Raw genomic sequence first — 23,605 nt, 5'->3', positions numbered from 1 at the left:
GGATTTTCAGAAAGCCTTTGACAAGGTCCCTTCCCAAAGGCTCTTAAGCAAAGTAAGCTGTCATGGGATAAGAGGGAGGGTCCTCTCATGGATCAGTAACTGGTTAAAAGGGTAGGAATAAATAATCAGTTTCTCAGAATGGAGAGATGTAAATAGTGGTGTCCCCCAGTGGTCTGTACTGGGACTTTTGAAGTGATAATCAAGATAGCCCAGTTTTTTCTCTTACTTAATTGGCCTCTCAGAGTTGGTAAGACAACTCCCACCTGTCTCTGTATGTGTATATATATATCTCCTCAATATTATGTTCCATTCTATGCATCCGAAGAAGTGGGCTGTAGCCCACGAAAGCTTATGCTCAAATAAATTTGTTAGTCTCTAAGGTGCCACAAGTACTCCTGGTTTTTCTATCCTACTTGTTGCTTGGAGGTAATTAATTATTCATTTGATCTTATAATAAATATTTTAACTTGTAATATACCTGTAAATGCCAATTAGAGGCTGCTCTGCATTTTAATCTGAGCAAAACAAGTCTGTATTTGCATGCTCTTTTCAGACATTTTGTTCTTTGTGATTTTGCTGAATTTAAAGTGTTCATGAAAACTGGAGGATTCAAGAACAGAGCCTCTTCTTACTGGATCACCATATATGGAGTGATCCCAGCAGGGACAAAATGCCACGGGTATGTCTTATATTAGGTAGCAGCAAGTGTTCTATCATCACTAGCTGGGGTGGTCGGGGCAGTAAGGAACAACCAATGAATGGAGCCACAAGCTCGGTCTGTGGCCCTGTCTCTCTCTGTGGATGTGTCCTGCCAGCCCAATGGGGCCTGGTCAGAACAGGGGGCCTCTGGCCACCCACCCTCCCTTCCTTCCATGGGGCTGTGTCCAGGCAAGCTCTGCTGAGAGTGTAGGATGGCTGCACAGGTGTTGGGGGGGGGTGTCCTCCTACCATCCTGCTTCTCCTGGAGAAACTGTGCTGGGTCGCCATGGCCATCCAGATGACCAGGACCAGAAGGACGCAGGTGTACAACACCCAGGAGCTGTCCCAGCAGGCACAGAACCAGCTCTGTGTGATCCCCATCCTCGTGCTGGGGAGGACGGTCTGAACACTGGGCTCCCTGCTGGTGTTGCCATTGGATCTCTCCCGAGAGGCTGTTTGTTCCAGTGACGCATCATAAAGGGCCAGGACCAGGCGGGTCCTGACATCACAAAGGGACTGCACGCATCAGAGGTGAGCAAGATCCTCAGCTCCCTACAGCCCCTCCCCAGTGTTAGGGGGCTTATGTTTTTACCCTTTTACTTTCCTGGTTCTTCTTGCATGAACAGAGAGCAACAATACCCGAAGTTCAAAGGCGCAAACAATTTGAGGTTTATTGGGGTAAACTTTTAGCAAGCATCATTTTAGTTGCCATTCTATTTTCAGGTACCATGGTAGCTGTTACACAGGTGCTGGCCTCCTCGTTAAGCATTTTGCATTTTCGTACACATTTTCCACCCCTGTCAGCCTTTTGAACCCATCCCCCACCCACGTCATGCTAGCAACAAGACAAACACCACAGACAAACAACGCAAAACATAGATTCATAGTATTCTGGGTTATTCTTTCACTGGCGCCAGCATGCTTGTAGAGTGTCTGAAAAACAAAAGAAACAATTTTTACCCCCTTTGGTGGGGACAGATTATTGCTTAATAATAATACTAATTCCTTTTACAAATTTCCTTGCTAATTGCAGGAAAAACAGAAGAATTACCTTTAGGCTGTTCTTATTTTGTTTTATAGTCAGGCTAGTGAATTACCCCACTCACTGGTCATTTATGAAATTTATGAGGTGGCGTGCCTCAGTTTCCCCTCTTGTACAACAGACCAGGTTTGCAATAGTTTTTTTGCTGTACCAAGCTTTACGTTTATTTTCAGGTAATAGCTGAGAGACAGCTTTAGATTTTGGCTTTGTACACCTCCCCCCACACCTCTTAGGGTTAACCTGTCCCCCTTATTTTCAGGCTTGACTTGTTTTTTCATCTCCCTCTTCTGGAGGGCCATAATCTGAGTCTTCTAGTAGCTTGTTTGCTTACTAGATGGATTTATTATTTCCAGATTTTTTGTGCTGCTACTTATGGGTAGTTTTCTTCTTCCCCCATCAGTTAGGTAATTTGCATTTACACAGAGGCTTTCTTGGCTTGCCTCTGGATCCAAAGCGATCAGCAGCTCAGAGACTGTCTTAAAAGGGACACATTTCATTTCCACCAGAGTTCTCATTACTTTTCACTTTCATCTCCTGCTTTAAAACACACAGAGATTTGAAAAAGAAAGCACAATTTATTGTGGCTTCTTTTGGAGCCCTAATAGGATTTTAATTAAGTACCACGTTTTGTTTGCATTTCTTTTACCCCTTTTTTAATATACACTGCACATGTCCTGGGAAATAGTTTAACCTCCATAACATTATATTAGCCATATTAATTTTACACAAGGTGTAACTGCCTTCCCGTGCCCACTTCCCCAGGACCAAGTCCCAGCTCCTGTCTCTAAAGGTGGTCTGTTAACTCTGCTTCTGACTCTAAATCCTGATGGGCCAAATCATCTTTAACCACCCGAACTACTCTACACCCCTTCAGCAGCCCTTGCTGAAACAGCACCAACCTTGAAAGTTTACTGGCAGCTTCCCATAATGCTGCCCTTACTTCAAACCTCTCACAAGTGGACTGAAGTGCCTCCTTTCCCTGGAGGGCATCCAGTCCCAATGGGCAGGGACCTTCTTCCACTACCCATATACCAAAGGAGGTGGGGGGCTCCGCAGCCACCTCCCATCCCTCTGGATCCCCTAACACTGCATCCATTTCCTTTTTAATCTCATCCCAGGCTGACCGCTGCTCCTGGTATGGGCCCTGGTTCTTCCTTATCCATTTATCCAAAAAATCCTTTTCCCTGGCTTGCCAGAACCGGCAACTACCATCACGAGAGTTCACTATACCCCCTCCAAGCAGAGCTGCATGGACTGTTGCGGGGGTGTGGGGGGGCTTACAGGCTGCCACTCACCTATCCAATGCGATGCATCCGAGTCACGGCACCAAGATGTTAGAGGGCTTATTCCTTCACCCTCTCACTTCCCTGGTCCTTCTCGCATGAACAGAGAGCAACAATACCCAAAATCTAAAGGTGCAAACATTTCGATGTTTATTGGGGTGAACTTCCAGCAAGCATGATTCCAGTTTCCTTCCTCAGTGTCCCCCTTCCCAGCTCTGACACCACAGAGCCATTCCTGTTCCCATTCACTGTTCCTATTCCCCCCTTAGCAAAACATGATTCCAATTTCCCCACCCCCATTCCCTGTTCCCATTCGCACCCCCTTACTTCCTGATTGACTGCAGACTATGTAGTAAAACTTGAGTTGTGCTTAGCTATACCTTAACCAATCATGTTACTGAAATTTAACTAACCAATTCTAACATACTATAACATGGTTCTTTAACCAATTATATCCCACCACCTTAACAAACCCAACAAAATTAATTATACAGCAGACAGAAACAATTACAGAACCAAACAGACCATGCAAATAAACATACAAAACAATACAGGAGCAAGAATTTTACACCCCAGCTATTGATAAGTGAGTTCTTGCCAGACAGAATGCTATTAAACTAAGTTTCCTTTTACATCTTCTAGGCTCTTTCCTTTCTCTGGAGGTGACAGGAATATCAGGACAGGATTGTATTCCTAACAGCCAATAGCACCTTATTTTCATGGGACTAGTCTGGAATCTGAGGATGTGACCGTTCACTTCTCAGCTTAGGGCTGCCTCTGCTGCTTAGCCGAAGGCCTTACTTAGGCCTGGTCTACACTAGGCGTTTATGTTGAAGTTAGCGCCGTTACATCGAATTAACCCTGCACCTGTCCACACCACGAAGCTATTTAGTTCGACATAGAGGTCTCTTAAATTCGACTTCTGTACTCCTCCCCAACAAGGGGAGTAGCGCTAAATTCGACATGGCCATGTTGAATTAGGCTAGGTGTGGATGGAAATCGACGGTAATAGCTCCGGGAGCTATCCCACAGTGCACCACTCTGTTGACACTCTGGACAGCAGTCCAAGCTCGGATGCTCTAACCAGCCACACAGGAAAAGCCCCGGGAAAATTTGAATTCCTTTTCCTGTCTGGGCAGTTTGAATCTCATTTCCTGTTTGGACATCGTGGCGAGCTCAGCAGCACTGGCAACGATGCAGAGCTCTCCAGCAGAGATGGCCGTGCAATCTCAGAATAGAAAGAGGTCCCCAGCATGGACTGATCGGGAAGTCTTGGATCTGATCGCTGTGTGGGGCGATGAGTCCGTGCTTTCCGAGCTGCGCTCCAAAAGACGGAATGCAAAGATCTATGAGAAGATCTCTAAAGCCATGGCAGAGAGAGGATACAGCCGGGATGCAACGCAGTGCCGCGTGAAAATCAAGGAGCTGAGACAAGGCTACCAGAAGACCAAAGAGGCAAACGGACGCTCCAGATCCCAGCCGCAGACATGCCGTTTCTACGAGGCACTGCATTCCATCCTAGGTGCGGCCACCACCACTACCCCACCACTGACCGTGGACTCTGAGGATGGGATATTGTCCACGGCCGGTTCCTCGGACATGTTAGCGGACGGGGAAGATGAGGAAGGAGATGAGGAGGACGAGGCAGTCGACAGCGCTTACAATGCTGATTTCCCCGACAGCCAGGATCTCTTCATCACCCTTACAGAGATCCCCTACCAACCGTCCCCAGCCGTTAACCCGGACACAGAATCTGGGGAAGGATCAGCCAGTAAGTGTTTTAAACATCTAAACATTTATTTTTAACAGAACAGGAATATTAAGAATAACAACAATGGGTTTCTCATGATTAGTTTGCCCTAGGCGCTTAACGTTTCAGTCCTGGGCAGTGCAACTCTTGAAAAAAAATCTAACAATGTCCGGTTTAGCATGATTGTTCTGCCCAAGCCGCTCTACTGTTTAGTCCCTGCCAGTGCAGCTACAGTAAAATGCGGCCTATATGTCCGGGGATAGAGCAGAAATCCTCCTGGGACATCTCGAGGAAGCTCTCCTGGAGGTAATTGGAAAGCCTTTGCATCAGGTTCCTGGGGAGAGCGGCCTTATTGGTTCCTCCGTGGTATGAAACGTTTCCGCGCCAGGAGACAATCAAGTACTCCGGGATCATTGCCCTGCAGAGCATGGCGGCATACGGCCCTGGTCTTTGCAGGCTTTCCCGAAGCATTCTTTCTTTCTCAGTGTCTGAGATCCTCATCAGGGTGATGTCGCTCATGGTGACCTGCTTTGAATTAGGTAGGGGAATGTTTGTGTTGGGACTGCTTGCCCATTCCTTTACAGAACTGTAACCGCCGGTTTGCAGCCACGCGGTGGAGGCAGGAGAGGGGCAGCATACAGGGATCTTTCCCTGGCACAGCCACGAGGGGGTGGGACAGGGGCAGAGTTCCTGCTTGCCGGATTGCTTGCAGCAGGGACTGGCATTGCTTTCAATGTGAAAGGAGGCCAGTGCTACTATTAAAGTTTTAAGCAGCCACAAGTCTACGGCTTACCATGTCTGCCCGCTACACAAATTCCGGTGTCCTGCCCCGCTTCTCAGATCTGCAGTGCAAGACCCCAGGCACTGAATGCGAAGGCCGAGAATTCGACCTTGTCCTGAGTGCGCATGTGATAGGTGCTGTGCATGGTCTTGTTCACAGAGAAAGACTATGTTCTTTGTTCACAACTACATTTATCTTTCTGAGGAATTCACTCCCTTTTTCCCATTCCCACAGCCACAGCTGCGACTGTCTCATAACCTAGCCTGGCATCACAGTCCCAGAGGCTAGCGCAGATTAGGCGTAGGAAGAAGAGGACACAGGAGGACATGTTCTCGGAACTTATGGGCTGCTCCCGAGCCCAGGCAGCACAGCAGACCCAGTGGAGGGAGAACTTGTCCCAAATGCACCGATCACACATGGAACGGGAGGAGAGGTGGCGGCAGGAAGACCAGCAGGCGACTCAAACACTGCTTGGACTAATGAGGGAGCAAACGGACACGCTCCGGCGCCTTGTGGATGTTCTGCAGGAACGGAGGCAGGAGGACAGAGCCCCGCTGCAGTCCCCTCACCCAAAGTCCAAAGAAGGAGGGGTGGCAGAGTCCGTGCAAACTCTCACTCCACCCCTGCAGACTGCTCTAGTAGTAGAAGGCTCTCATTCCCCAAAATTTGACAAGTCCTTTCCTTCCCACCTCACACAAGCCCCCGTCCAAGTTTCACCCCCCAGTTTCATGTGTAGTTGCTAATAAAAAATACGTTTCTGTTAATTACTGTTTCCATCATGTTCTTTTGGAGGAGAGTCTGTCTGAAGGGGGGGAAGGGGGTTGGTAATTGGACAGGACAGTCACCTTTAGCAGGGTACATAGGCCGGGGCAGGTCCAGCAGCAGGGCACATACACAGTGCAGTCACTAGTTACCCTGGTCAGTCTGGGAGGTGGTTTTCATATTCTGTGGTGGGGGGGTGGGTTGCTCTGTGACTTTGTGGCGGGGGAGGGCAGTTACAGATCTTATGCAACGGTCCTTATCCTGGATCACAGAGCCACGCAGCAGGGGATCTGTAACCGTCCTCCCCCTGCCACAAAGTGACATAGCCTGCACATACACACAGTCCCGATCAGGAGGGGTGGCAGGCTCCGTTGAAACAACCAGTCCACCACTGCGGAGCCTGTCATTCCTGGAGTTTAGAAGCGTCATTTGCATCACTACACTACACCCGCTCCCCACCACAGTCTGCGTCCCAGGTTTAAAACATTCCCGCGAAAACAGTAATAAAGAAAACGGTGTTCATTAACAAAGTAGAAGTGATTTTATTTTTAAACGTGTGTTGGAAGGGGGTGAAGGGGGTATGTAACTGGAGAGGATAGTCAACATTAACTGGGTAAAGAAACGGGGGCAGGTTAAGCTTCTCTGTACACAAACTTAAAAGTCACAGGTTACCCTGCTCACTCAGGAACCTAGCTTTCAAAGCCTCCCGGATGCACAGCGCGTCCCGCTGGGCTCTTCTAATCACCCGGCTGTCTGGCTGGGCGTAATCAGAAGCCAGGCTATTTGCCTCAACCTCCCACCCCGCCATAAAGGTCTCCCCCTTGCTCTCACAGAGATTGTGGAGCACACAGCAAGCTGCTATAACAATGGGGATATTGGTTTCGCTGAGATCACAGCGAGTCAGTAAGCTTCTCCATCTCCCCTTGAGACGGCCAAAAGCACACTCCACCACCATTCTGCACTTGCTCAGCCGGTAGTTGAAGAGTTCTTTTTCAGTGTCCAGGGCACCAGTATAGGGCTTCATGAGCCAGGGCATTAGCGGGTAGGCTGGGTCCCCGAGGATGACTATAGGCATCTCCACATCCCCAACAGTTATTTTGTGGTCCGGGAAGTAAGTACCTTCCTGCAGCCGTCTAAACAGACCAGAGTTCCTGAAAACACGAGCGTCATGAACCTTGCCCGGCCATCCGACGTAGATGTTGGTAAAACGTCCCCTGTGGTCCACCAGTGCTTGCAGCACCATGGAAAAGTAGCCCTTTCGATTAATGTACTGGCTGGCCTGGTGGTCCGGTCCCAGGATAGGGATGTGAGTTCCATCTATGGCCACTCGCTTCTGGACAGTCAGGGCTGCTCGCATCCGGGTGTCATTGCGCTTCAGGGCAGGGGACAGCAACTCACAAAGTTCAAGGAAAGTCCCCTTCCGCATGCGAAATTTTCGCAGCCACTGGGATTCATCCCAGACCTGCAGCACTATGCGGTCCCACCAGTCTGTGCTTGTTTCCCGGGCCCAGAATCGCTGTTCCACAACATCCACATGACCCATTGCCACCGTGATGTCCTCGGCGCTGGGTCCCGTGCTTTCTGACAGGTCTGTGCTACTCTCAGACTTCAGGACCTCACCGTGGTGCCGTAGCCTCCTCGCCTGATTTATCCGCATCTGCCTCTGGGAAAGGTGGATGATAAGCTGCGAGGCGTTGACAACGGCCACAACTGCAGCGATGGTCGCAGCGGGCTCCATGCTCGCAGTGCTGTGGCGTCCGCGCTGTCACTGACTAGAAAAGTGCGCGAACTGATTTCCCGCCGGCGCTTTCAGAGAGGGAGGGCGGGAGTGATGGACGGATGACGACAGTTACCCAAAAGCACCCTCGACACATTTTTTTACCCAGAAGCCATTGGCGGCTCGACCCAGAATTCCAATGGGCAGCGGGGACTGCGGGAACTGTGGGATAGCTGCCCACAGTGCACCGCTTCCAATGTCGACGCTTTCCCCGTTAGTCTGGACTCACAAAGTCAAATTACTGTCCTTAGTGTGGACACAATATCGATTCCAAAAATTCGATTTAAGTAAAATCAAACTACTCTCGTAGTGTAGACATACCCTTAGCCTAAGAACAGAGCCTCAGACTGTCCCTTACACATAAAAAAAAAAGAATTAAAATCACTTTTTTTATACCTCGATAACTAGCTAAGTGATAAGAATACACCTAAATTCTTAAAGTATAGGCCTTTGCAGACAGGCCTGAATATCTCTATCCTAACACCCAGCACCCCATGTAGGTACTTAGAGACTGTGACCGAGTCACCCCGTAACCTTCTCTTCATTAAGCGAAAGAGATTGAGCTCGGTGAGTCTCTCACTAAGAGGCAGGGTTTCTAACCTTTGAATCATTCTTGAGGCTTTTTTCTGACTTCTCTTTCATTGAGAACATCCTTCTGGAATAACAAGGAGTCTGGTGGCACCTTAAAGACTAACAGATTTATTTGGGCATAAGCTTTCGTGGGTAAAAACCTCACTTCTTCAGATGCATAGAGTGAAAGTTACAGCTGAAGGCATTATATACTGACACATGGAGAGCAGGGAGTTACTTCGCAAGTGGAGAACCAGTGTTGACAGGGCCAATTCAATCAGGGTGGATGTAGTCCACTCCCAATAATAGATGAGGAGGTGTCAATTCCAGGAGAGGAAAAGCTGCTTCTGTAATGAGCCAGCCACTCCCAGTCCCTATTCAAGCCCAGATTAATGATGTTAAATTTGCAAATGAATTTTAGTTCTGCTGTTTCTCTTTGAAGTCTGTTTCTCATCCCCTAGTGCCCCCCCTCTACTTGTGCTACATTGATGACATCTTCATCATATGGACCCACGGAAAGGAGTCCCTTGAAGAATTCCACCTGGACTTCAACAATTTCCACCCCACCATCAACCTCAGCCTGGACCAGTCCACACAAGAGATCCACTTCCTGGACACTACAGTGCAAATAAGTGACTGTCACATAAACACCACCCTATACCGGAAACCTACTGACCACTATACGTACGTACATGCCTCCAGCTTCCATCCAAGACACACAACACGATCCATTAGTCTACAGCTAAGCCCTAAGATACAACCGAATTTGCTCCAACCCCTCAGACAGAGACAAACACCTACAAGATCTTTATCAAGCATTCGTAAAACTACAATACCCACCTGGGGAAGTGAGGAAACAGATTGACAGAGCAAGACGGGAAATCACCTGCTACAGGACAGGCCCAACAAGGACAATAACAGAACACCACTGGCTATCACATACAGCCCCCAGCTAAAACCTCTCCTGCGCATTATCCATGATCTACAACCTATCCTGGAAAATGATCCCTCACTCTCACAGACCTTGGGAGGCAGGCCAATCCTCGCTTACAGACAACCCCCGAACCTGAAGCAAATACTCACCAGCAACTACACACCACACCACAGAAACACCAACCCAGGAACCAATCCCTGTAGCAAACCTCGTTGCCTACTCTGTCCCCATATCTACTCTGGCGACACCATCAGAGGGCCCAACCACATCAGCCACACCATCAAGGGCTCATTCACCTGCACATCCACTAATATTATATATGCCATCATGCGCCAGCAATACCCCTCTGCCATGTACATTGGCCAAACCGGACAGTCCCTCCGCAAAAGAATAAATGGACACAAATCGGACATCAGGAATGGTAACATACATAAGCCAGTAAGTGAACACTTCAATCTCCCTGGTCATTCTATTACAGATTTAAAAGTCACTATCATTGAACAAAAAAACTTACAAAACAGACTTCAAAGAGAAACAGCAGAACGGAGTAATTCCTGATTTATATAGTGTGTGTGAGAGCAGAAACAAACTCCCATGATACACAGCTGCGCTTTGCCAATGCTGCTGTTTGCTCTTCTGTGCAGGTTTCTGTTGCATTTTGCAAACTGAGCTAACATCAGGGATTACAGAGCTCCTATTAATACCAAAGACACCACAAGCTCCAAGATGTCACTAAACGAGGGGCATTTGGCCTTGGGAGACCTGCAAATATTCCAGCATCAGGGAAGTGTCTCAAGAGTGTCATGTGTAAGGTAATTGTCCTGTTCTACTCGGCACTGGTGGGCCTCATCTGAAGTAATGTGTCCAGTTCCAGGTGCCACACATTATGAAAGATGTGGACAGGGCCGGCGCTTCCATTTAGGCGACCTAGGCGGTCGCCTAGGGCACCAGGATTTGGGGGGGCGGCATTTTGCTGCCTTTGGCGGCAATTCGGCGGTGGGGGGGGTGACGTTATTGATATAATCTGGGACCATATAGATCATTGTTGCAACCAAGGTCCTGTAGTGGCACCCAAATCTTGTATAAAGGGGGTCAAATGGGGTGTCTAAGACAAGGTTATGGTTTACTGGTTATGATTATGCTGTCTATATGTGTGTATCAATTTTGTAGTTGAAGTTATGAATATTGGCTCTATACTGTCTGTATTTCAAACTTATGCTATGCTGCTGGGTGACATCCCAGACAAACTGGTGTTAGCTCTGCCTAGCCTGCTTGATGGCCTATTAAGGACCATCAGCTATACAATGGACCCATTGAGAGAAGGCAAATATGCCTTGAGACTCAGCAAAGTATGCAGGAACTTGCCCATGTGACTCCAGACTCCATTTTGCTGTAATTTTCCACAGTAAGAACAAAGAGGTGTTCTTATACCTGGAAAAGACTATATAAGGCTGATGCCTCATCTCCATCTGGTCTTCAATCCTGCTTCATACCTCTGGAGGAACTTTGCTACAAGCTGAAGCTTTGAACAAAGGACTGAGGACCCATCCCAGCGGGGGATGTATTCTTGATTTGAACCTGCAGTTTATTCTATCGCTGCTGCAAGCCTGAACCAAGAACTTTGCCATTACTGTATGTCATTGATTCCATTTAACCAATTCTAACTCTCATCTCTATCTTTTTCCTTGTATGAATAAGCCTTTAGATTTTAGATTCTAAAGGATTGGCAACAGCATGATTTGTGGGTAAGATCTGATTTGTATATTGACCTGGGTCTGGGGCTTGGTCCTTTGGGATCAGGAGAACCTTTTTCTTTTACTGGGGTATTGGTTTTCATAACTATTTGTCCCCATAATGAGTGGCACTGGTGGTAATACTGGGAAACTGGAGTGTCTAAGGAGATTGCTTGTGAGACTTGCGGTTAGCCAGTGGGGTGAGACCGAAGTCCTCCTAGTCTGGCTGGTTTGGTTTGCCTTGGAGGTGGAAAAAACCCCAGCCTCGGGCTGTAACTGCCCTGTTTGAGCATTTTGTCCTGAGTTGGCACTCTCAGTTGGGTTCCGCCAGAACCGCATTGTCATAGGGCGTCCTTCCACGCTCCGGGTCTTCAGCGGCAATTCTGCGGTGGGTCCTTCACTCGCTCCGGGACCCGCTCTCGAAGTGCCCCGAAGACCGGGAGCGCGGAAGGACCCCCCTGCCGCAGAATTGCCGACGACGACCGGGAGCGTGGAAGGACCTGGATATGGACAAATTGGAGAGAGTCCAGAGGAGAGCAACAAAAACTGATCAAAGCTTTCGAAAACCTGACCTATGAGGAAAGGTTAAAAAAAGGGACATGTTTATTTCTAAGAAAAGATGACTTGGAGGGTGGAGGGAATGGATAACAGCCTTCAAATACGTGTATGGCTGCTATAAAGAAGAGAGCGATCAATTGTTCTCCATGTCCATTGGCGGTAGGACAAGAAGTCATGGGCTTAACCTGTGGCAAAGGAAATGTAGGTTAGATATTCGGGAAAGTGTTCTAACTCCAAGGGGAGTGAAGCTCTGGAACTGGCTTCCACGAAAGGTTGTGGAATCCTCGTCATTGGAGGTTTTTCAGAACAGCTGGACAAACACCTGTCAGGACAGGTCTAGGGTTACCTGGTCCTGCCACAACGCAGGGGGTTGGACTTGATGACTTCTCAAGTCCCTTCCAACCCTATGTTGCTATGATTCTACAATAAAAGACATGACCCCACAGGGGCCAAAAGCAAGGGCCAGGCTCAGTCGTGGCCTGCCTCTGAACTTCCACCAATACAGCTGCAGTGACTCCAGCGACGTTATTCCTCTCTTATGCTGATGTCAGGAGATCAGAATCAAGGCCATTGTTGCTATTTTTCTCCCAAGTTGTTTCAGTTCCCTCAGAGCGTAAGCCGGTCGTGCACCCTCTCCTCCTTCCCCCACAGTTCAGTATTGTTTCCATCTGGCTAGTGTCTGCCCCTTCCCTCGCTCCCTCTGGATTGTCTCTTTCCCCGGTGGGTTGCCCTGATGGCTTGCACCCTTTCTGACGCCTCGTTTCTCAGCGGAGGACGAGTCCTGAAAAGGAGCCACGCCAGGGACGCCGGTATCCCATTGACAGGCTGAATAATTCAGCCTTCAGTTGCAGATTGTCTAGTGTACATGACATGGGGGAGGCTTAATTTCTCTTTGGCTTGTCTGAGTTATCCTGGAATAGAGTCACAGAGACATAGATTCCAAGGCCAGAAGAGACCAGCTGGGAGGAGTTGCAAGTGTTTTGGAGGACAGGATTAAAATTCAAAATGATCTGGACAAACTGGAGAAATGGTCTGAAGTAAATGGGATGAAATTCAATAAGGACAAATGCAAAGTACTCCATTTAGGAAGGAACAATTAGTTGACCACAGGCAGGGTTGGACAAAGCAAGCGTGTGAGCAATGCTGCCGTGCCTTTGTGCCTCCGTGTTCTCCTCTTAGCATTTGTCTATTTAGATGGTAAGCTTTTGGAGTAGGAACTGTCTCATTAAGTGACTGTGTGGGATACCCTGCCCGTGGGGAAAGTTTCTTCCTGACCTGAGTGAGAGGGTGGCTTATGCCCTGAAGCATGAGGGTTTCCCAGAGCTACTGTGTGTCATTACTACAGGTGAAAAAACAGGGAAATGACAAAGCCTGTTAGCAGGCTCCCAGCTGTACTTTGTGGTCTCATTACACTCTTCCGCTTTGTTAATCAGTAGGATCCCATGGTAGCTAGCGTGGGGACTTGCACAGCGATTGAGAGTTAAAAGCGCTGAGCTGTGCTGAGCTCCCCAATGTGTGTGTGACTGAGGCTGGTCTCTTCTAGGGGCCTCTCTAGGAGCAATCAAAGGAATCAGAATAATTAAAGTAGGAAAACCAAAGCCCAACCTACCCATCTCCCTACCAAGAATCCTTTGCTAGGGCTGCAATCCCGGTACTGCCGTTTGCATTGGACACCAACAACAATCTGTATTTGGCTGGCTGTGACCTACTCACGGGTCCTAGACAGGATCTTGCTTCAGCCTCCTCATCAGTTGGAGCTAATTGGCTGATTGTTTAACTCTAGGATCCTTTACATTCTTCTGTGCTAGACGGCTGCTTTGCAATCCAAAGGAGCCAGCCAGGAGCAGATGCTGATGCTTTTGATGCTCCCAGTGGGAAGGCTGTTAAAGGTACAAGTTATGGAGTAGTGAATGGGAGAAGGAGGCGGTATGTGGAGGTGGGGTTGAATGGAGGAGTGGTAGCAGCAGATGAATGGAGTCTCTTGGTGAGTGGAGGTGGTATGTGGAGGTGGGGTTGATTGGAGGGGTGGTAGCAGCAGATGAATGGAGTCTCTTGGTGAGTGGAGGCGGTATGTGGAGGTGGGGTTGATTGGAGGGGTGGTAGCAGCAGATGAATGGAGTCTCTTGGTGAGTGGAGGTGGTATGTGGAGGTGGGGTTGAATGGAGGGGTGGTAGCTCTATTAATCTCTTGGGTTTTTGCTGTTTTTAGTCCAGCAGCCAAAGCAGGCGTAGCACACTGCAGGTTTCCCCGAGGATCCCTGACATGCTGTACGAGGGGAACTCCTGGCCCCCAGTGTATGTGAAATGCATTGTAATGGGCTAAACTCAGAGTCTTGTGGTTGGACTGTGTACTACCATTGGAGCGGGGGATTTGGGAATCCCGAGGAGGGATCTGAGATCTGAAGCAAGTGTTCCATTCTGTTCGTAAGGGCTTCTGTGGCACTTTGGTGCAATGTAGGATAATGCTTTTTAGGCCCAGGAGAAAAATCGCTCAGTCGTACGCATTTACTGCACCAGCAGTTCACACTCCTCTGTCTCCACCGGAAAACCCTTGTCCTAGTTCCAGCTTCTTTGCTCCCCCGGGTGGATGAAGGTAGCTTTCTGGACATGTATTGGTTATTGTATAACTTAAGGGCAGACTCACCTGTGGGATGCAGCAGTACATTCCATCTTCCCTCTCCCATCTAGCTCTTTATTCCCCGGGCTCTGACCCCATCGCAGATCCCTAGCGGAAGCATTGCTACTTTGTCTATTTACCTGTGGACGTATACTGGGCCGTTCGCCCTCGCTGAGTGAGTTGGCCTAGGCTGTCGTTTAAGGCACTAGAGAGTCTCTGAGCTTCACGTGGGTGTGCAGAGTGGGCGTGTATAAGGAGCCCCCCCCCAACCTCCTTTACACGATGGCCAGAGTCGTTATCATTGAGTGCTAGGCCGGGACTTGGGCTGAGAAGGAGCAATGGTCCTTCAAGTGGGTTTGGTGTCTGTGCTCTCCTTGAGCCGCGTGGGACGGAGCAGCTCCTAGCCATGTCTACCTAATGGTTTTGCCTCGTGATAAAACCTTAATGAAACAGGGCGGTGATTTGCTCTCCTGCTGCCACGCGCCAGATATGCTGTGACCCATGAGTGTGAAAATGCAGAGCTTCTTCCCCTGCTCCTCTGTATCTCCTGTCCGTGGGTTTAAAACACATGATCGCAGATCTGACTGTCAGTCAGCACCCGAGTTGCAGCTCCTTTGAGGCAGGTCCTTGGCCGCAGGGACGAGCGCTTGTCACATGGAGGAGCGTGTGGGCAAAGGTGGCGTTAAGCCGTCCTCGTACCTGCCCAGTCCTGGGGCCACTCTTCATTGGGCTGGGTCCTAGCGCTCGACAGAGGAGCTGATCTAATCTGTCCCTGTTGCCAAAAGCCCCCCAATGGAGCTAGGTAGCCAGGGGAAGCTATGGTAGAGGGATGCCTTGTTCACGCTCACTGCACTGGCTGTAGGAGCCACTGTGGTGCTTGTACAGCAGCTGCGGACACGCGTGTTCAGGGACTGATCTGTCCTTAGGGCAGCTTTAGCCCAAAGCCCCAGGATCTGGCCCTTCTGCCCCATCCTGTTGTAGTTGACGGCATCCAGAGCAGTGCAGGGAACTGACTTCCCTGCTCTGGTTCCATCGGCCGTAAGAGGGAGTCAGAGCCCGGCACTCCGGACATTCCCACCGTTGGCTGGAAACGCCGCGCTCTGTGATATCTGCATGGGTGGGCCCAAGTGGTGTGTGCCTGGCAGGAGTTCCTCAGCGTGGCACTAAAGATCCCCACAGGTAACAGAACACAGTGAGTGGGGCCCACGGTTGGTGTGACCTTCACAGCTCTCCCAGCCCTTGGTGGTGAGCAGTGGCGAGACCTCCTCTGGAACACAGAGCGCAATGCTGGTCTGCCATGTGCAAGGCCCTACCAAATTCTGTCCTCTGTCCTCTGGGTTTCTGTGCCTTGGGGAGAGCCAACACCTTCAGGGGGCACCTACACTGAACACTGTCCCAACATTTTCCACAGGAGTTCGTCCTGGACGATATCTCGCTGCTGAAGGTGACCTGGGAAGCAAGGGAGGGTCTTCTACTGCAATGTGGCTTCCGCCCTGGCCCATATGCAGCTTGCCTGTGTGCAGCAATGGTCCCCCCGCCCCTCGCGGCACAGTGGCGTGGACACATTAGCCTGGCTGGGACAAGGACCACGGTGGCTCTCCCGATAAACCTGCGCAAGCGCATTGCACACATTCTGGATGAGACATTAGAGGAGATTACCGAGGCCGATTACTGCGATGTGATAAACCACATGTTGACGTCACTAGGCATCACCCTAGGTAACTCAGGAGGGTGGAAAATCACAAGTGTCAATGAAGCCTTCCTGCACTAGGCCTGAACCAAACTCCTTCCATGTTTAAACTCTAATCGACCTCAAAAGCCAGGTGCAAGTGGAATGTGTAAGCAACCTGCTATCAGTGGTACCAAGCGGTAATAATGAGGCCTGCATGTTTCTGGCTGAAGGGAAAAAGGACAAGATAACGGTTTCAAGAAGTTACTAACAAGCTAAGCTTATAGCTGCCAAGAATGACTTAACTGCTTAAATGTAATCGTTATTTGCCTAGTAATTGTTACCAGGGACGGGAGGGGTAGAGAGAGAGGAATGGGGGGGAGGAAGGGAGGGGTAGTATGGGGAAGGGGGGGGATGAGGCTTGACTGCAAAATGTATAAAAGAAGAAAAGCTGTTTCTGTTAGTGTGCTTGATTTGAGACGTGCCAGTCTCCTTGCACCGCTTTGAGATCTCAAATAAACTTTGTTTGCTTCTCCACCCCTGGTGTGTTTATTGGCGTGAAGCACCCCAGGCCACGAACCTCGCTGTTGCTGTCCTCGGGGACCCTGTAACAGATCACATCATCTGACTAACCTGCTGGCCGTGTATCTGCTGGCAGATTCCTCTTCCTCAGCACCCATGAACTGACAGGTAAGGCTGTGTGTGAGATGGTGAGTTGGCTGAAGTTGGGGGACATATTGCATGTCACTATGCCGGGGGGAGGGCAGAGAACGGCTCACAGTGAAATTACTGACAGCAATTTGGGGGGCTTCTGATTGTTGTGCTTTTACAGAGATGAGCATGTGGGTGGCTGTGCCTGGATGCACGCTCAACTGTCACTAAGGCCAGGATATCCCAAAATGCTGAGCTGGTGCAGGGGGCTGGTTGTGCACTCGCAATGCTGCACAGAGCTTTTGGCCTCTCAGCATTTCCAGTGCGGGTTGGGCAGGAGTACTCGACCTCCTCAGTGCAGTGGAGGGGGAGCAAGGCGGGGTGTGTAAGCTGGCCAAAGCCATGGGATAGTGGTCTGAAACGGGTGACACGCTCAGGTCAGGCACTTGCTGCTGGTTTGTCGTACCTGAGGGTACCTTACTCAGCAGTAGGGTGACTAGACAGCAAATGTGAAAAATCGGGACAGGGGGAAAAAATAGGAGCCTATATAAGAAAACGAACCCCAAATCGGGACTGTCCCTATAAAATTAGGACATCTGGTCACCCTACTCAGCAGTCACAGGCAGAGCAGTGACTCACCAGCAGAGCCTTGGCCAAGGCTAATCACATATCTCCCAAGGTCACTGTTGAAAATGAATGTGAACCCCCACAAGGAGGCCCTGGGTGAGACAGAGACAGATGCACTGGTGATTGGCGCTACAGTACACACTGCCTGTAGCTAAACACCCAGCCATGTGCGCTGAAGAACAAGGGAGGGACTGGGGTCCATGCCCAGCCAGAGCTGCTCAGCCACTTTGAGAAACAAGCCACTCCACGTGGAGAAGGGAGGTTCCAACTCCCTGTGACACCAGTGTGAGAGGAGATGTACCCAAGCACCCATTGTCCAGCCCCATTGCCCACTGAACCACAAGCTACTCTCAATGGATTGTGTTACCTCAATTGTCCTTGGGGAACAAACAGCCATACAGACATCAGAATGGCTCCTAAACCACACAACATAATTTCATTATCCAGAAAGCAGAAACACCCAGAGGAAAAGTCAGTGTGGCTCTGCCCCGCTGGCTTTTCATTGCATTGGGCTCCTACCAGTCACCTATGTGCAGTGCTCCCCCATGCAGCAGGTGGCTGCAATTGCCGGTTGATGTCGCTCTGGCTTTCACGGAAGGACCCTTGTTTGTGAAAGGGCCAGTGCTGTACTCTTCAGTCCCAGCTTGCCCTCATTCAATCTCTTTCACACCCACAGTTTTTCTTGGCTCTAGCACAAAACACAACTTGATTTATTAAGGTCCATTCGCCTTGAGGAGATGGACAGTAAATATTGAATGCAGTGGCCTTGTTTAAAAAAAATGAGAAGGAGCTAGTTGGCATGTGGGGAATGCTTCAGAGCCACTGGGTCCAGCTCACAGGTCGGCCGGATGTTTGAGAATGCTGATGGAATTTGCTTGCTTGGATCTTTTCTTGCAAAAATGAACAAAAAAATTACAAACAGAGGGAGCCTTTTACTGGGCACAGTTTGCAGGCTCCTCTGTCTCCCTCCCCTCCCCAGAGCACTGGCTGTAGTTTAGCATTCAGACACTGCACATGTGCAATATTAACAGCGCTCCGAGGGGAGTAGCTTGCAGCACTGCGAGCGAGCGTGCAGCGCTGCAGGCGCTGATTACACTGGCGCTTTACAGCGCTGCACTCGTTGCGCTCGGGGGGGGGGGTTTCACACCCCTGAGCACAGCAAGTTGCAGCGCTGTACAGCGCCAGTGTAGCCAAGGCCTTAGGTACTTACCTGGCCACCCATCAATATAGCATCTGTGGGCACCTGCCCTCACACACCTGTGAGGCAGGGCATGGCTGTCGTCTCCATTGTACACACGAGGAACTAAGGCACAGAGACTCTGTTTACACTGATAAAAACTCTGCAGTACCGAGTCTCAGAGCTGACACAGGCTCAGTGGGCGATAAAGTTGCAGTGTAGATGTTCAGGCTGGGGCTGGAGCTCGGACTCTGAGACCCTCCCCCCTCGTGGGGGTCTCAAATCCTGGACTCCAGCCTGAGCCCAAACTTCCACACCACAATTTTATAGCCCCACAGCCCAAGTCAGCTGACCCAGACCAGCTGTCGATCTTTTATGGCAGTGTAGACACACTCGGAGAGGCTAAGGGACTAGCCCAAGGTCACACAGGGAGTCTGTGACAGAACAAGGAGCTGAATCTAGGTCTCCAAGCCTTAAGCAAGTGCCCTATCGACTGACCCATCCCTCCTCTCCACCTGGGCTAGAATATGAAACATCACCTGAGGCTACACATCCTAACCAAGGTTCAGCTGGGTAACCTCAGAGGTTTCACATTCTAGCCCATTGAGGTGAGCTTTAGGAATGGAGAGCTACTTAGAGAAATAATGGTAGTGTAGCACCCTAGGAGATAACTGTGCAGCACTGCTGCAAGGCAGGGACCTGTGCTGCACTGAGCTTTGCTAGGTCCATTGGCCAACAGGGCAATGCTGGGAAGGTGTCCGGGACACGGCACCTGCAGAGACCCCAGCAAGAACCATATAGTCATGTCTGGCTCCTAGCAGCATGCTTGGTCCAGACTGGATGAAACTCATTTGTAAAAACATTATTTATTTATTTTTCATTTTCCCCTCAAGGCCTCACTGCAGGGTATGGCCCCAACTCTGCTCCCGTTCCGCCAAGGCACCTGTTTGTTAAGTTGTCCAACAAATCCCTTTGCACCTTCTTCCACACCGCCCTGTATGCCTCAAGCTCTCTTGTAGCATTTGCAAGGCCACTGCACCATCATCCTTCACATTCCTCCTGAAAACTTACCGTACCTCCCTAAGAAGTCTACAAAAATCTCAACAATTAGGGAGCTGGTGCGCTGTGACCTCTGCTTGTCCTACCAGCAGCACTGTCACATGGGACCTTGTGCTTCCCCATCCCTTTGTCATATCCACCAGTTTTCTCATCTTCTATTTAGACTGAAAACTCCGAGAGGAAAGGACCATAGGTGAAATTTTCGAAAGCTCCTAAAAGCTATTCAAGGGGTGGGCATACCAAGGATTCATAGAGTGGCATTATGATATTTTCTGTCTTATTATCGATCCCTTTCCTATTTGTTCCTAACATTCTGTTTGCTTTTTTGACTGCTGCTGCACATTGAGCAGATGTTTTCAGAGAACTATTCATGATGACTCCAAGATCTTTCTTGAGTGGTAACAGCTAATTTAGACCCCATCATTTTAGATGTATAGTTGGGAATATGTTTTCCAATGTGCATTACTTTGCATTTATCAACATTGAATTTAATCTGCCATTTTCTTGCCTAGTCATCCAATTTGTAAGATCCCTTGGTAAATGATCGCAGTCTGCTGTGGCCTTAACAATCTTGAGTAATTTTGTACCATCTGCAAACTTTGCCACCTCACTGTTTACTGCTATTTCCAGATCATTTAAGAATATATTGAACAGCACTGGTTCCAGTACAGATATTTGGGCAGCCCCACTATTTACCTCTCTCCATTGTGAAAACTGGCCATTTATCCCTGCCCTTTGTTTCCTATATTTTAACCACTTACTGATCCCTCTTATCCCATCACTCCTTATTTTCCTTCAGAGCCTTTGGTGATGGACAGTGTCAAAGGCTTTCTCAAAGTCTAAGTACACTGTATCTACTGGATCACTCTTGTCCACATGTTTGCTGACCCGCTCAAGGAATTCTAATAGATTGGCAAGGCATGACTTCCTTTTACAAAAGCAGTGTTGACTCTTTCCTCAAGATATTGTGTTCATCTATGTGTCTGATAATTCCGTTCTTTACTATCATTTCAACCAATTTGCCTGGTACTGAAGTTAGGCTTATCAACCTCTAATTGCCAGGATTGCCTTTGGAGCCTTTTTTAAAAATTGGCATCACATTATCTATTCCCCAATCATCTGGTACAGAAGCTGATTTAAGGAATAAGTTACATACTAGTCAGTAGTTATGCAATTTCATATTTGAGTTCCTTCAGAACTCTGGTCCTGGTAACTTATTACTGTTTATCAATTTGTTCCAAAACCTCCTTGACACCTCAATCTGGGATAGTTCCTCAGATTTTTCACCTAAAAGAATGGCTCAGGTGTGGGAATCTCCCTCACATCCTCTGCAGAGAAGACTTATGCAAAGAATTCAATCAGCTTCTCCACAATGGCTTTGTCTTCTTTGAGTGCTCCTTTAGTACCTCATTCATCCAGTGGCCCCACTGATTGTTTGGCAGACTTCCTGCTTCTGATTCACTTAAATTTTTTGCTGTTGGAATTTGAAGACCAATCAGCAAAAGACTGGCCTGCCTAATTATACTTTTAAACTTGACTTTCCAGAGTTTATGCTCCTTTCTATTTTCTATTTTCCTCAGTAGGATTTGACTTCCAGTTTTTAAAGGATGTCTTTTTCCCTCTAACTGCCTCTTTTACTCTGTTGTTTAGCCATGCTGGCATATTTTTTTGGTCTTCTTACTATTTTTTGTTTTGTTTTGTTTGGGGTATACATTTAACTTGAGCCTCTATTATGGTGTTTTTTAAAAGTTTCCATGTAGTTTGCATTCATTTAAAATAGCAATGTTACATACAATCCCACCAATTCACTTTCAGGAATGGCCTTGAGAAAAGCAAATTAATGAAAGTCAAAAACACTTAGATTGAAATGAAATTCCACTCTCGCTCTGTTAACCAAGGTTAGCTGATCTCTCCTTTCCAGGAGTTCACAGTCTAAACAAACTGGTGTTTAACAGGAAAAAATTACTAAACATAGCATTGTAATATCCCAGTGGATTCTTATGTTAGTAACCATTCATAGCAAAAACAACAAGGAGTCTGGTGGAACCTTAAAGACTAGAAGAAGTGAGGTTTTTACCCACAAAAGCTTATGCCCAAATAAATCGGTTAGTCTTTAAGGTGCCACCAGACTCCTTGTTGTTTATGTAGATACAGACTAACACGGCTACCCCCTGATACTTGACATTCATAGCAAGGCCATTTGCTTCCATATTTGTACATAAAACATCTCACTATTCACAGAATAATAATATCTGGGAGTTACCGTATGAAGGGCATAGATACACAACACTTACCAAAAAAAAAAAAAAATACCAAAAGAAGTTCATGTCATCTTAAACAAGCAAGGAATAAACAAAGGTTTTTGCCATAAAATAGACGCATGAGGTAAGAAGTAACCAAAAACTTCTATAAAACATGTCCCAACTATAAATGGTCTCCTTAAAGTTAAGACGGACAAAGATTGTAGACAGTTTACACAAGAAATCCATTTCAATACATACACTTCTCTGTGTGGGTTCAAAACTCAGTGCTTTGTCTTTGAAGAGAGGCAAAAGCAGAGGGGCGGGGGGTTGAAAGGAAGCACAAAGAGGCCCTGGCTTAGGTTTTATGGCTTTCGTAACACCAATCTATAAACATCACTTCTACTTGGATTTTCCTAAATAAGAACCTTTTAATAGTCTTTTATAGAGCCAGCCTTCTCCATCAGGACATAGATATCCCAGGCTATTTATTTTTTATAGGTTATGTCTGTACCCAACTGATGTCTTGCACAGATGGAAGTTCTGCTCTCCAGAAGACACGTGTTGTCTGTTTGCCTTTCTGACATTTATAACGTACCATTTGCAGTACACTTACAATCACAGAGACTCCACTCAAATACTCTGTGCAAGACAGAGACCACCGTAACTGAAATTTATCTATGTATTTCAGATATGATCCATCGGAAAATAACAGGCTGTTGAAGCAAAATAGAAGTTATACAGCTGGATTCAAGGGTCTGTGCAAACACACTTAGATGGGATAAATTGGGTTTCCTGGCTAAGGTCTCATCCTCTGATGCTTTTGACACATATCACTGGTTGACAGAAAGCTGGATTTTCTACAAAGGAATTCCTAGCATGGTTATATCCTACTATTTCACAACATGAACATCCAAGAACATAAACGTGAACTACCACGAACATCTTGTGCATGAACACAAGAGTCATTAGCTCATAAAATCCAATGAAAACAAAAGACAAGCTTGCAATAACATCAAATGCTAATAAGTTATCTTTCTATCAATTACCATTTTTGCATCAGTACTGATCAGTAGGCTTTGCGACATGGATCAGACCTCACTCCTCTCCAACAATGGCCTGTAACAACTGCTTCAGTGCAAAGTGCAGCCTGGACAATGACAGGATAACTGCTTCCCTAGCCCTCTTAGTTGCACATCAACTAATGCCCTCACACAGGAGGGGTTAGAGCCCTTCTACTTTTGCCTCTCTAATGTAAACATCAAGCCTTAGAAATATTTAACCCTTATTTTATTTTTAGCCCTGTTAAACTCTTGGCCTCAATGATCTTCACAACGAGACCCATCTGATATTAAATTTGAGGAAGCATTACTTAATTTGTTATCTGTGTATGAATGACCTGAAGAAATCAGGTATGATTATGGTCTTCAATTAATTTCTGAGTAAACAAATATTCCTCAGGACATTGCATTAACAAATGCAACATAATGCACATTGGAAGGAATCATTTGAACACCTCATACACCTTGTTGGTGTCAGGATCCTGACAAGGGCAGTCAGGACCAAGGATCAGAACAGGGTCAAACCTGAAGCTGAGAGGGAGCAGAGGAGTTCATAGTCAAGTTCCAAGCCAGGGTCAGTACTGAGGATCAGAGTCCATATCAGGTTTCAGGATCA

General features: G+C 47.9%; 1 long non-coding RNA gene across 1 annotated transcript; it reads right to left on the bottom strand.

Moving 5' to 3' along the window:
• Positions 1-1,344: 1,344 nt before the first annotated feature.
• Positions 1,345-23,124, bottom strand: LOC135973378 (uncharacterized). Its single transcript, XR_010590194.1, has 3 exons — positions 22,978-23,124; positions 3,037-3,150; positions 1,345-1,632 (listed from the first exon to the last, which is right to left on the bottom strand). It is a non-coding gene; the product is annotated as an uncharacterized LOC135973378 (long non-coding RNA).
• Between the last annotated feature and the right edge of the window lie 481 nt (positions 23,125-23,605).

Source organism: Chrysemys picta, chromosome 9 (assembly GCF_011386835.1).
Source record: "Chrysemys picta bellii isolate R12L10 chromosome 9, ASM1138683v2, whole genome shotgun sequence".
NCBI classification, from domain to species: domain Eukaryota; kingdom Metazoa; phylum Chordata; order Testudines; family Emydidae; genus Chrysemys; species Chrysemys picta.
This window is presented reverse-complemented; position numbering and strand designations above follow the sequence as displayed.